The sequence below is a fragment of the Phalacrocorax aristotelis genome, chromosome 2 (genome assembly GCF_949628215.1).
Source record: "Phalacrocorax aristotelis chromosome 2, bGulAri2.1, whole genome shotgun sequence".
In the NCBI taxonomy this organism is placed as follows: domain Eukaryota; kingdom Metazoa; phylum Chordata; class Aves; order Suliformes; family Phalacrocoracidae; genus Phalacrocorax; species Phalacrocorax aristotelis.
Window position 1 is genome coordinate 13,992,009 of NC_134277.1, and position 14,251 is coordinate 14,006,259.

The window sequence follows — 14,251 nt, forward strand, 5'->3', positions numbered from 1 at the left end:
ACTAGCGGAAGGCTAGTGGAGTGTGGGATAGTCATGCCTTGGGGCAGGACCTGTGAGAGGTCTTAGAAGTCCTCTCCAAGTCCTAGAAGAAGGGATCTTCTAAAGAAGGCCAGGAGGGAAAAGTGCCAGTGGTGGTTTTGGCTGAAGGTTGACAGGCTGTTATGGAATAACCTTTCTCTCAGTAAGTCAGAGCCCAGAGGGACTGACTTTTTGCCCCTACAGATGCTGCTCGCTCTTTGGAAGTCAAGCAGTGACTCCTACCAGCTTTTCAAACCACTGACTTGTAGAGGATTTTTAATTTACTGAAACAACCTTAATTCAGTTAGGTTTCTCCCTGGATACCAGGAACTGATGTAATCCCTTTATAGTAGAACTGACAGTAAAATGCATCGCTGGAAAGAAAAGGATCCCTTCTTCCTGTTTTATTTCTGGTTTTAACCCCTGCTATAAAATAACCTTTGGTTTTATGCTTTGCTCAAATAACATACATGATTCATGTCTGGTGACTCCACATATGAAAAGCGAGGCTTTTACCAGATAAGATTTTCTCATTTAATTCCATTTACTGACTTCATACTGGACTGACATTCTCACAATTCAAAGAAGTCTGGTTTTCCGATGTAAAACACTTGAACAAAAGGTCAAAACAATGCAACATTGATTTAGATGCTACACAGGGACTATTTGCACATAACTAGTTGCAGGAGTACATATTAGATGTTCACTTCAGACTGAAATTTAAGATGTATGCAGATTATAACGCACTGGCTGATCTATTACTTTGCCCTCTGAGCTGCAAATTGCCTTGGTGCCACTAGGCGCCCGGGCACAGCGGTACTGCTGTAGCCATCACTCTGAATGGATGGTCAAAGGAGGCGAAGCTGTACTCTCACACCAACAATATTTGTTCTTGATGGAGATCTATTTATACATTTATAAAACAATGCAAAACACACATTGAAGCATTTCACTAATAGCAGGAATATTCATTGCATTTTTCTGAATGTGAGGACCCAATTTACATGTTGATTTGCTTAGCATCTGCTGTGATACTGGAGGAAGAAAACCCCACAGAACCACAGAACTCACATAATAGAAATGCGGGTGGGAGGGGATCTCTGAAGGACGTTCACTCCAATCTCCTGCATGAGGCAGGCCTGTCACCAGCACTAGATCAACACAACCATGGCTTTGTCTACCCCAAATCTTTAAAATCTCCTGGGATGGAGATACCACAGCCTCCCTGAGCTGCCTTTTCTAGCAGTTCTTCATCTTTCCCGTGAAAAAAAAGTATCTGTTTCACCAACCAAAACCTTCCAAGCCGCAGTTTGTGGCTGCTGCCACTTGTCCGTTACAACTGAGAAGAGTTTGGCCCTCTCATCTTTGTAATTACTCTTCAAGCAATTGTAGGAAATCCTGGAGTAAATAGGGAAAGTCTAAGTTACCATATTAATTAATAAATTTGAAAACTTGTGTATTAAAATATACCAGATGAGAGCTATTGGGGTGCAGGCCTCATTTGTATGAGCCTTTCTGAATCTCCTAGCTGAGATTCATCCTACAGAGGTGAGGTCCTCCCATTAGGAAGACAATCCTGCAATCCTCATCAAGAGCCAGTGGTTCTGGAGCCAGAATCAGGTTCTGGAGGTCCCTGACTGTCACCACTGCTGGTTTTAGTTAAGTCAGCAGCTGGGGACAGCTGCCTGAAAGTAGGTGGAATCTGATGCTTTATATGTCCCATACTGTGTGACTCGTACTGTGTATGGTATTTTAGCCTGTGGAGGAGGGTACAGCTTATCCTGCCCAAAGCGTTAAAATGGCAAAGGCCATGGGTGTCACATTTGCCATCATTCTTAAGACATTAAGAAAAAAAATCACAAGTTTCCCTTCTTATTTTCTGTATAATTTATATGCTCCTTAAAACTTACATCAGGTTTTATTTCCTTCTAAAATGAGAATAAGATCATCAGAAACTAATTAGATCTGGTTCTACTGTAAAACCACAATGGAAACTTTTCTAAAATGTCAAAGCTGCCATAGTTATTACTTAGTTACTATTACATAGTTATTGTCTTGGGCTCTAAGGGAGCCAGGGTAGTTTCCAGGCTTTGTGTTATTTCTTTTCTTACCATTACTTTTTTGCTCTTGTGTTTTTTTTGTTGTTGTTGTTGCCTAATATATACAGCAATGGTAAAACATGGTGACAAAGACTATTGTGTATCCCAAACCAGGTATACCGCTCTCACTTTTATTTTTTTATTCCCCAAACACTGACGTTAGTCCTGACTGTAAAATTCATGAGCTTTGGGTAGAAAGCAGATGAGCATATTTGTCTTTTTATTTCACTCCAAGATATCTGAATAAGTAAGTATGCATCCAGACAGTCAAAAATAGCTGTGCTGCTAGACTAATATTTCCAAGGCCTCTCCAGTTGGTTGACATTATTTGGTTAAGGGCTTGTTTTTCTTTGTTTGGAAACTGTTAGCTCGGAACAAAAGAAGCGTGTAGAAACAGGCTACTTTTGGTAGAGTGTTTTTCTTTTTTTGAGATTTTATTGCCTTTCACCTTTGATGAAATTTTGACCAAAGTGAGAGTGCAAGGATGAGCAACCTCTTGTTATGTGCTAATACTGAGGCATGAATTAAAATCCCCTCTGGTTCTCAGGGGGAACCTGAGCTATGTCTTGATTCAATGTCATGACAACCGGACTTTGGGGAAGGAGTAGTCATGGTGTCTCTCTCTTTCTTTCTAGAATTCCTACCCAAGTATTGGAGTGGTGATTGGAAGCTGGACTGCAGCCCGAAGAAGGGTTCTAATCACCTGCCATAGACTCCTAAAATCACAAGGCTAGAAAAGACCTCAGGAAATTATCCAGTTCAGTGTTGTCCCTGTCCAGAGGTAAGCTATGTGAAGTTGTTCCTCACAGTTGTTATTCTAATCTGTTCTTAAAAGCCTTCAGTGTAGAGGGCTCACACCTCTGGGGATTTCTGTTTAAATCTTTAAAAATTTCTAAACTAGAGTCAGTATAATAGTTTCTAATTCGGGGATTTTTTATTTTTTACAGGAAGTAAGATCTAATAGTCTCATCTCTAGGTGGGAAACTGAATTACAGATAACACTGGGCTCATTCTGATGATGCAGAAATCTCCACCTTCCCATAAACCTGCTATTCTACACAACGCATAAACACTTAAATTCTATCTTGATGAAAATAGCAACAATTCACAAGTGTTGATAGTATTTTCTGTATAATTAACCTCTAATGTAGCAATTTACATCAAAGACAACAGTGCATTTTTTCCTGTACATGCCTTACAAAGGGTTGTCTCTGCATGTGGTATGTTTTTCAAAACTAAGCACATGGTTTCTTTTTTCCTATAATTCTTTCTAAAATCTTGCAAAAGAGTCCTCACAAAAGGTGAATGAATTTCCAAATAACTGGAAGGGATTCAAAGAGCAAACAAAAATAAAGGAACAGAAAGGATTGTAGATGTTGGTCTTGTATTTGAAATTGTTTTAGCTTTTAAGAGAAAAAAACAGGGCAGGTTGTAAAGTGAAGTAAATTTCAGTGTCAGCAACTTGAATGAATTTATTGCAAATCTTGCAATATTAAGTATTTGCTTTGAGCTCAAAACCTCTGAACACATGGGATTCTTGGGTTTTGAAATTAAAAAACAAAACCCAAAACAAAAAATCACAAACCTAAGTGTCTACTGTCAAATTGCAGTGTAAGGTAGGAAATTATGTGCTCACACTTTACAGGACCATGAAAATTGTCAGAACTTATGTTTTGCATTAAAAAATATATGGTAATTGTTAAAACAACCTCATATTTGTTCAGAGGTACTGTGTAAAACAGCGTTTACACCAGCTGCAGATTTGTCCTTAAACTTACAATAAGGAGGAGCTTACAAGACCTGCAAAAGCCAAAGAGTAAATTCTCCTAAACAGTGAAGTCTTTTTGCCACTGTGTCAACTGGTATTAGCTATATTATCTCATTTGAGATGTTGGCATTTTAGACTGACTTCCATCTGAATGGTTTTCTGACATAAATAGGCTAGTACCTGTTCTAGCAAACTCTTGCTGGCTTGGATAAAGCCAAAGGCTTTGAAATAAATGCCTTTCATTTTCTTTACAAGAAATTAGGCTTGATATTGATGGCTTAACTTTATATCTTCATTAATTATTATTTCCGTCACTTTCTCTCCATGTCTCCCCTAAGGAGGCTTAAAATACTTGCTATAGAAGGATCTTCCTGATTAGCAAGTCCACTCCCCCTTGTCATACTCTCACATCATTAAATCACTTCTGTAAATCTGTCAGATTTCCCTGTAACTGATTTTTTTTCTTTTCCCTACCCACTTCTCCAAATGGAAGCTTGTTCCTGAGCTCAGATGTGGTGATAGTTTGAAACTTTTAATTTCCAGACTATCTTATTTCCTGGCCATTTACTTCTGTGTGGTAGGTGGCATCTATCTTTATTTTGTATTACTACTTATCCTGACAATATACATTTCTATCTATATTACAGTGCTAAGATTGCTTGGGATTCTTACATTTGACTTTGTAAAAAGTATGAGGTACTTTTGATTATTGTGGGTTTTATTCAATAAATGGAAATTTCCCATGATTTCCGTAGAATTCTTGGTTGCTAGGAACTTTTTACCTGATTGCCTCACTTCTATTTTAAATCCCTTTCTCTGACCTGCAAGAACACAGAAGAATGAAGTGATTTGTGTAACCACAAATTAATAGCAGCTAGTGTTGTAGGGTTTTTTTGGCTATGTTATTGGACTAGATTATATAGGTTGGACTAGATGATCCCTGAGGTCCCTTCCAACCTGTAATTCTGTGATTCTGTGTGATTCTGTGATTATGCAGAATTATTAAAGACCTTCAAGGTGCACGCTATCCTTGACTAAATGCAGTAGATAACTACTATCTCTAGTTACTCAAGCTCACAGCAGAACCCAATAGAAACAGGAGTCTGCATGAACTTACTGTTTGATAGCACGATGGTCAATATAGCTGTAAGTTAGGCTATTCATTCCTCTCGGTTTTGTCCTTTGTCCAGATGAATTTGCACTTCTTCACAGGAATATGATATCTATTTGTCTACCTGTAACTCTGCTTTATCTACAAGCCTGCTAGTTTGTCCTCTCTCCCCTCATGCCTGTCGTGCCCCTGGGAACCACCTCTGGTGTCATTTGGGCAACTATTGAGAATAAAGTTCATGGTGGTGCAGAATTTTGAGTCTAGCATAATATCACTTTGGCTTGCACTATCTGTAATCAAGGGATCAGAGGAACTTAATCACAAGATTCTTTCTCTTCTGCTTCTGCAGAGCCATACTTGCTGTGTGCAAGCCTTTGTCTCCCATTGCTAGTCTTTCTCCTTCCCTCTGCTCTCCCTCTGAGCAAGATAGACAATGCACAGCAGGAACCTCTCAGTATTTGTGATGTCCATGCTCTGTACCTCCCTATCCTAATTTTATTTTAAAACACAGGCAGGGTAGTGTTAACAGAAAACTTCATAAACCTGATGTTCATGGACTGTATATAGAAAAACTCTGCTGGTTTTTTTTTCAGTTTTTGTCATCTGTAATCCTTAAAAAATCTGTCCAAGCCTATAATTAGGTTCATTATTCAAAATCATCTTATAGGTTCAGCTGCTGAATTGCCTTTTTGATATTTCTACTGTGATTTCCCAATATATAATATTTTCATTCAAAAGGGAGTAAACAAGCATTTTCAGGGCTGATACAAACAATGCAGACCGCAGCAAGGAGTCCATGTCACCGAACAGGAAGTGAAAGAGTATTTTTGAAAACAAACCTATTTCAGAATAAACTGAAATAAGTATTTTTGCATAGAAAAATATAAAATCTTTTTACTGTTTCTAGGACTTGAGGATTATAAGAAACACTAATTTTTCAATTTCTTGTCTCCTGTATAGACTGTTTAGATATACCTGAGAAAACTACTCTTCTAGTGGCCCCATTTAGGTGTTAAGAACACATGAATGCAAACAAGAATAATTTTGTTCTAGCCTCTGTACGCATGATTATTTATAATAGTTGCAAGTGATCAGGCTTGCTCAAAGAGTGTGGTGGCTCAAAGGGTTACTATTTAGAAGCAACAGCATGTCAGCTGCTTGTGTTAAGTGCTCCAAACCACTTGCAGTCAATGACTAAAATAGTGCTTCAAGCTAATGTATTTCACCTGGGAGCTGCAGAGGGACAGCAGCATACACATGCTTACTTAACCGGGCTCAGCGAATGAATAGTAACTCACTAAGCTGCAGTCATTTGATCATTTACAATATGACAATATGGCATAATCCAGCAAAAACTAAGTTATCTTTAAAATCACAGATCTCACCATGTAATATAAAATTGCGTACTCTGGGATTTAGTTTTAGCAATTATCAGAAACATTCCCTCTCCCTCTTTTTTATCCACAAACTTGCATAAAAATAAGTGGTTATTTATTTAAGTGCCTTGGTTGCTTTGTCTGGCTTTTTTTTTTTTGGTCTTTTTAACACTCCAATTATGATTTTGCTGTAATATTATCAAAAGCACAATCCTTACGATTTCTATAGTGGTACAAAAGTCTTCTCCCTCAAGATCTGTTAGTAGATTTTGCTCCAATGACATCTGAATGAATAGAATGCCTGTCATATTCCACTCACTATTTTGCTCTTAATTTTGTTTATCTAGTCAGTGGCCAGAAAAGTGTGGAGATGGAAATACTTTGTTTTTCAGAAAAAAAAAAATTAATATTCTGATCATCCCATGAAGCAGGTAGTAAAAAGAAACATATCAAAACTGTCCTCTTCCTCCAAAAACAATTATCACAATTTCTCAGATGTCTTTAACACTCTGTGACCTGGATGACCAACTGTGAATAACAAAGACCAAGTGATGAATAGCTGGAATGATTAGTTTGCAAACAAATCATCAGCTGAGTATCACTTGTCCAAACTATTCTCCAAATATTTATAGAGTAAGAAAGTAGCATTGCTTCATGAACAATCTGATTAGATGTGACACTCCGTATGAGTCAAGGAGCTGTGATATAGATGGTGAGCCAGATTTAGTGTGATACCCAGAAAATAAGACAAGATGTGCTTTCTCTGGGGCCTTTCAACCACTGATGTAGCAATCAAACCAAATATACATAGGATGAAATCATCCAACTTTCATGGTCCCAAATTTATGTAGCAGAGGACAGTGTCTCATAATGCAGTTCAAAAAGCAGTGAGATTTTACAGCTGGCACCTTACATTGCAAAGTCTTTTATGATTTATTTTTCCATTACCAATCCCAAGTTATTTTGGCCTTGCTATCCTCTGATACATGCCTCTTATTTGAATAAGTATTTTGGAATAATTTCCAGGTTGTATTCCTATATTTCAGAATATTCCAGGAGAATGCCCTCCTTCTGGAATTTTGGAAATAAGTCTCAATATAATATCACCTTCAACCTTAACTGATATGTTCTTTCAGATCATTAATGAAGAAACTGTGAAAAATGGAATCTATATACACAGCTCCAGTGTGTTACTAGGAAGCTTCCCACAGATTGTAGTAGTTTATATTGCTATTCTGATAGCAGTACTTCAATGCTGTAAAAGTATTTTTAGTGCTAATTTAAGAGCTAACTCGAATTGTTCAGAGGGTAGCACTGGTACCATTATCTTTTCAGAAAAAAAAAAAAAAAAAAAGGAAATTTCTGTATCTCATTGAAAAACTCACCTTTTCAGTCCAAAGTTGAAAGATAAAATATTTTTGACTGGAACGTAAACTATTTTGATCCAAAGACTTTGCCCCTGGGTTTTTTGGGAATCATAGCTTTGGTGGAAAAAAAGATGGTCTTTCTTGGAATTTCAGGTTTTGCAATACATTTTGCAAAATAATTAAGAGAAATATTAACATCTGGACATGTCTGTTTACTTTGTTTCCCTGGCTGTCTGCCAGCATGGTGATTCTGAATTCAATAAACTTACACTGGTATAATAGCTCAGTGGAACACAAAATTGTGTTATAATCTACTTCCTTTTGCCCACAATGTTTAAGTTAAGCAAAAATTTGCTTTCCCTTGCACGTCACCTAGTTTACAACATAGAAAAGGAGTCATGCAACTGTGCAATACTTATGAATAATTGCTTTATGGAAGGCCACGTGTGCTCCACCCAGTTAAAATCTGAGTTTGTTCTCACACCAGGTGTAGATGGGTCAAATGTGCGCTGAGACAAAATCTTATTTGGTATGAATGGGCAAGACTCCATAAAGTTTATGGGGCTGCATAAATATATACAAGCTGCTCCTTGGAGCTTTCCTGTTAAAAACCTTCTGCTCCATTGGAGGCACTCTGCATTTAGCTGAGGTAAATTCAGAGCCAGGGCTTTTGCACCTACTATCTTTTGTCCTGTAAATTGTCTCCAGATTCACAACTGCTAGGATTAAGGCTGGGAAACTGAATACTTGTTGAAAAAAAAGGATTTAGGCAGGAAATCTGAAAACACAGGATCATATCCTTGACGGACCAAAGTTCATGTAAGCTATTTTCCCTTCTCGGACCAGAGCCAATGCTACAGGAATTGATACAAATTTGGAGTAATTTGGCCTCAGAACTCATACTGATCTCTGACAGAGTGGTGAACACAAAATGCATTATTTCTTCTAATGCATTTTTTTTGTCAGTCATTACTAAATATATTTCCAACATTTATAAAAGTATGTATGCGTATACATTTTGACATGTATAACTTCATTCTGTGATCAGTTTTCCAGTAAGAGCTTGGAATCAGGATGCATCAATGGCAAAATTCAAAGAAAAAGGCCTTGAATTCTTGAATGCAAACAATTCCTGAAGTACTTTTTATGAGGCAATGTGCTATTTTTTAATTTAAAATTAAATGCACACATCACTTGTGTTCAGATTGTGTACTTGTTTAGAATGGCTGGAGGATGGTATTTATACAGGCTATTTTAAGCATTTAACTATTGTGATATTCAGTGTACCAAAGCCTACAAACTTAAGTTGTGCCTGTTGTTAATGGAGAGAGATCAATATCTCCAGACGATGAGTCTGAACATCTTTGGAGGATATTTAATATAGGATTATGTTAATATCTTATACTGTGGCAAAGTTTTGGGTTTGGTTTTTTGGGTTTCGTGTTGGTTTTTTTTTTTTTTTTTAAGTGGTGTAAAGAATTCTGTTAGGTGAATAAAGTACAGAAAAAATATACAGAAATTTTGTATATTTTTGATACAGTGTAGGAAATCACAACCCTTTGCCTTAGCAGGACTTCTCTGTGGGCTGATGTGAACAAACTGTGGTTAGTGACTTGAGTCAAATACAGTCCCTAAGGTAAAAGAAGATGCTTACCCCACGTAGACCACGTCCTCAGCATCAGCAAAGTTCTGTGTGTGAGTAACTGGGATCCTCCAGCGCATCAGAGATTGAAACAAGGATTTATGAAAATTGCCCAGTGACAGAAAACAGATTTTCGTTGCAGGAAATATTTAATTTTGACAAGCTTTTCTTAGAATTAGTAACTTCAGCTTACTAACTTCCTCTTTTTGGTATCACAGTTTACACCACTGTGATTGTTACCATAGATATGGAGTATGGTTGTTTCCATGGTAACATGTGGTGTGCCATAAACAAACAAACTGCATAGCTATAACTTAATTTGAATGACATTATTCTATGCTACTGTAAGCAAAATGTAAATATTAATTGAAAAGGATGTGAACAACATTTAACTTTTTTTATGGTACATTCAAGTTGTTATTTAAATGCACATTTTAATGAAAATCCAGCAAGGCAAAGTCATCAAGACTTTACAAAAGTATGAGATAATAGTTTAAGAATCTTAAAACCCCAGTTCTGACTCCTTTTTTACTCAGACCATGTGGCTTCACCTCTGGGCCTCAGATTTCACCTGAATGAAAAAAGGATAATGATATTTACTTGCTTTTGGAAGTCAGACAAAATAGTTATGGTTCAAGGAATTATTTAAAGGAACTGTTGTTATTATTATTTAAGTTATTATTTTTATTAATATTATTCAAGTTACTTATTTGAATGGCAAAAAAAAAGAGTCCAGAACATGTTTGTTGTTACACTGGATCTGTTCATTGAAATAATAGCAGTCTCACCTGAAACTGCGCCAGGCTAAAATGTTTAAATTGCATATGGCCCTGAGTTTGTGACAGTGATAAAATATCAGTCTCAAGATTCCAAATTGTATAAAGAATAAAATTTTTAATGCTTAAAATATTGCAATTATAGCAAACAGCTTTTTTTTTCCTCAGCTATGCAAGCCACAAACCAGACCCAATTTCCACCACAGTCCAGTTAATGGCATTTAAAATTCTTCATATATTTGGTTCTCAAATTAGAAGACCTTATTTTTAAGATGGTTCAAGCATCAGCCTCCGATTCAATATGTCCATATGAGCTTAGAAAGACAGGTTTATTTTCTGTGTTTGGCTTGACAGGGCATTTTGAAAAATAAGGTGTCAACCTCCATGGTTCACTGAGGCTGCATAAATGTTGCACACATGGGTAATTGGAGGGAAATTCTGTTTAGAGAGTGCAATAGATTGGAAAGAGAAGTAGAATCACAACAGTATTCAGTCTTTCAGTGCTAGTAAAAGCATGTAGATTAAAACCCAACTGGGTAAATCTAGATAGTGTAAGTGATTTTAGAATAAGGCTCCACTAAACGTCCTTGCAGCCATCATCAGACCATGCACTGTGTGAAGAGCTCATGTGAGCGCAGAAGTTCAATGCTAGGAACATCATCCCCTCAGCAAAACCACCCTCAGCAGCTGCTCTCCATTCAAATCAGATAGGAACTGCTGAACAAGGATGTTGAGGCCTACCAGGGGATGTGTAAAATGTACATATGTTAGCCAGCCTTGCCTATTGAGATAATGATGTTTTTTTTTCATTCAACTTCTTTTATATGAATAGTGTGGTATGATTTTGCTAATATAGCATCAGATGATTCTCTCTCTTGCCATGGGCAAAAGGCTGAAGATCTGCTTGAGAGCTGAGGAAAGGCAGGCTAAAAAGTTTCATTCTTCCCCATTTCCCAGAATATAGTGGAGATACTGCTCAGCCTCTCTGCGATGCTGGGAGAGGACATCAGCCACAAGCTGTCTCCCAGGCAGTGCTCCAGACATACCTCTTTTGGCGAGCATTGCACAAGGCACTTGGCTGCTGCAAAGCACGGTATCTCTTTCTAAAAGTGCTGGGATCAGTCTCCTCTTGGAGTTACTCCGTGGAGATATAGCAATTACCGTTCACCACAGTTAAACTGCAAAAGTAAAGGGCAGGCTTGAGATTTTTCTGCTTCTAGGAACAGAAATCCCCACTCATGTTTTATATTCCCTCTTTCTAAGAAGAGAGCAATACTATAGAAATATATAGTTACAGTTCATTAGAGGACATGGTGTTTTCACCCCATTTCCTAGAGGTTGTGTTATCACGTGCGGTACACTGACACATGTCTCTGGGTGATACAACTGGGACCCAAATCAGCAATCCAGGAAATGTCACTTACAGAGATTGCTTCGTGGAAAACAGGCAAGAGCAGAGTCACTCCTTTAGCTGTCACACATTAATAACTGAGTTTTTTCAGAGCTGGTGTGGTGTCTGTGGGGATGAAAAGGCTCAAAGTGTTGGAGCAGACCTGCACAGTGCACACTGCAGTGTTCTTGGCTGGAGAAACATACCTGGGTAGCTACTACAGCCTGCTTGGCAATTACAGCAAGCCTGAAGTCACTATAACTTACTCTAGTGCATCCATGCAAGTGTCCTAGGAGTCTTAATATCTGAAGTGGCTGGATGCTTGCTTTGCTTCTTTTTTTGTGCACTGTAAGAAAGAATAAGAGAGGAATAGGACTGTAGTTTAATTTGACTCATGTTCCACTTTCAATTCCTGCACCGCTCTGACATGTCAAACCTCCTTTGTTGCAGCTGAGCCACCTTTCCCAAAGCAGTTGTATCACAATAGCTGATAGCTGATTTAAAATCACCTATATGCAATGGGTAGCATTAACCTAAGCTTTGGCAAATCATAAATAGTAAAATGTATCTAGCTTTTGTGGCTGGAAAATTCAGGCAAGTGAGTGCTGTGAAGCTCAAGTGCTGAGAAAGCAGAAAAAGATCCCAAAAGGCCTTAGATCTCATGAGTCAGTGTGGGGATTCTTGGCTGACCTGATTACTGAATGGTCAGAACTAGCAGTGCTTTGCTGGCCAGTAAAGCAACTTTCAGGTCTCTCTTCTTTATTGCATTTCATAAGATAGCCTGGTAAACAATAGGAATGCTGAAAATGGACTTTCCTAATCGCAGCAGTCAGGGAAGAAAGGAGAAGATATATATATTTGTATTAAAAGCCTAGCAGAAGAAGGTTCAAAGAAAGCAAAGGTTTGTCTTTCATTAAAACCTCTGACAATGCAATAGCTAAATATGTAACTCATATCAGGGCTTGCTAACACCATGCTATGCTTTGTATTAAAATCCCATGAAAAGCAGCCCCCTGTGACGAGATCAGCCCCAAGAAGACAGTACCACAGTAACAGATGGCTGAAATAGGAGTCAGGTCTCACCCCTCTCTTCTGCCAGCTGTGGAAGGAAACGTATAGTTAACCCTCAACGTACCTGTCGCATCTCACTCAAGTCACACATTTGGATACCTCCCCACCTCACCCCTTCCCTTCTCCCCCACGGCTGGGCCCTCATCTTTCAAAACTGTGGTGAAATACTGAATTGTCCCTTTCTGCCACCTGGCCTGCATCTGACACATAAAAAGGGGACTTCAAAAGAGACATGGGACTTTTACCTGACACTTGGAGCCAGAGGAGCCCCAAGCTCACAGGGGCATTATCTGCACATTACTAAGCTGCAGCCTAGTGTGACAAACCCTCTCCCACCATGTCACAGCACAGATCGGTGGAGGCCAGCTTCATGTGGCCCCGTGCAGACTGTTTCATGCACTGGGAGGGCAGACACTGGAGACGTCTGCCTTTAGGGGCACTATGATCTCAGCCACAGCTCAATTAGTGCGTTTGCCAGCTACAAGCAACAGGGGTTGAAGTCATAGATTCAGACTAGGAGCTTTTTAGGACAGGCACTGACATGATTTTACTGTCATGTGCTATCACCAAAGCAGTGTCAGTTGCCCCCAAAATAGATTTTACTGTTGTAAGTTAGCCAGTAAGGGCTAACTTAGTCAAGATGTTAGCTCTGGGATTGAAATGAAAAACTGAAGAGGTGGTAGTGCTGAATAACAAATTATATTAGCCATAAGGCATTTTAAAGAGATAAGAATACAATGCTGGGATGACAGGCTGCAGTTTATTCTGTGTCTCAGGATCTTCTACTTATTTGGATAAAACACCTTTGTACACCAGATGAAATCTGATGCAATCCCATCATCTGACTGAATATGCTGTTTCCCTCTGCTGCTGAAAACATGTGAATTGCCCCAGTCAGTCAGGATCTAGTTGTACTGATCTGCGTAGGGGGATCAAGGTTCCTTTGCTCAATGATCCTGGATGTTTCTTGCATGACTCACTTCTAAGCCACTAAAGCTAAACACCTAGAAGAGAGACACTGCCCCTCTCTAGAGAAAAACTGACTGGGAAAAGTTGAAGTAGAGGTGTCCATTTGTTTTTTGGTTTGTTTGGGGGTTTTTTGTTTTTTAATATATATACTTGTGAGGAAACAGTTCAGAGTACTTTTGCCGTGAAGGGCTCTGGAATGGGAACTCATTCTTCAGTTTGGGCTGCTCTTTAGCATGAGAAAATCCCTTGCCTTCAGAGGAGGAGAAGACTGGAAAGAATTAGTGTACAGCTGTTTAAGTGCACTTGGGCTTAGTCATCGTTTGTATTGCAGCGTGTGGACTGACATCCAGCTCCTGCAGCTGAAGCACAATGGAGTTCTGACTTCAGTGGGTACTGGGTCAGCTGGCGAGCAAGAGAATAAATAAAACATCAACATTAATGGAGGTCACCTATACTTTCAGTAATTATACAGCAGTATGAATGGAAATGCAAAACAAACATTGGAAGCGCAGCAATAGAACAGTTTGAGGAAAGAGGATCTGTTCATTCAAACTGACACTGTAACTGCTAGACATAGTTTTCAAATGAGCTGTCCCTCTTGAATTGGGCAGACAAGATCTTTTGGTTTCACAGGAAGAGGCAATTCTCATCGGAGCAGCTCTAG

The 14,251-nt window shown here is 38.6% G+C and overlaps 1 long non-coding RNA gene across 1 annotated transcript in view; it reads left to right on the top strand.

Annotated features, from left to right (window-relative positions):
- The window catches only part of LOC142052414 (uncharacterized), a 49,345-nt gene that overhangs the window by 1,107 nt on the left and 33,987 nt on the right, over positions 1-14,251 (top strand). The window contains exon 2 of the long non-coding RNA XR_012658828.1: positions 2,753-2,898. This is a non-coding gene — a long non-coding RNA (uncharacterized LOC142052414). The remainder of the gene's footprint in view (positions 1-2,752; positions 2,899-14,251) is intronic.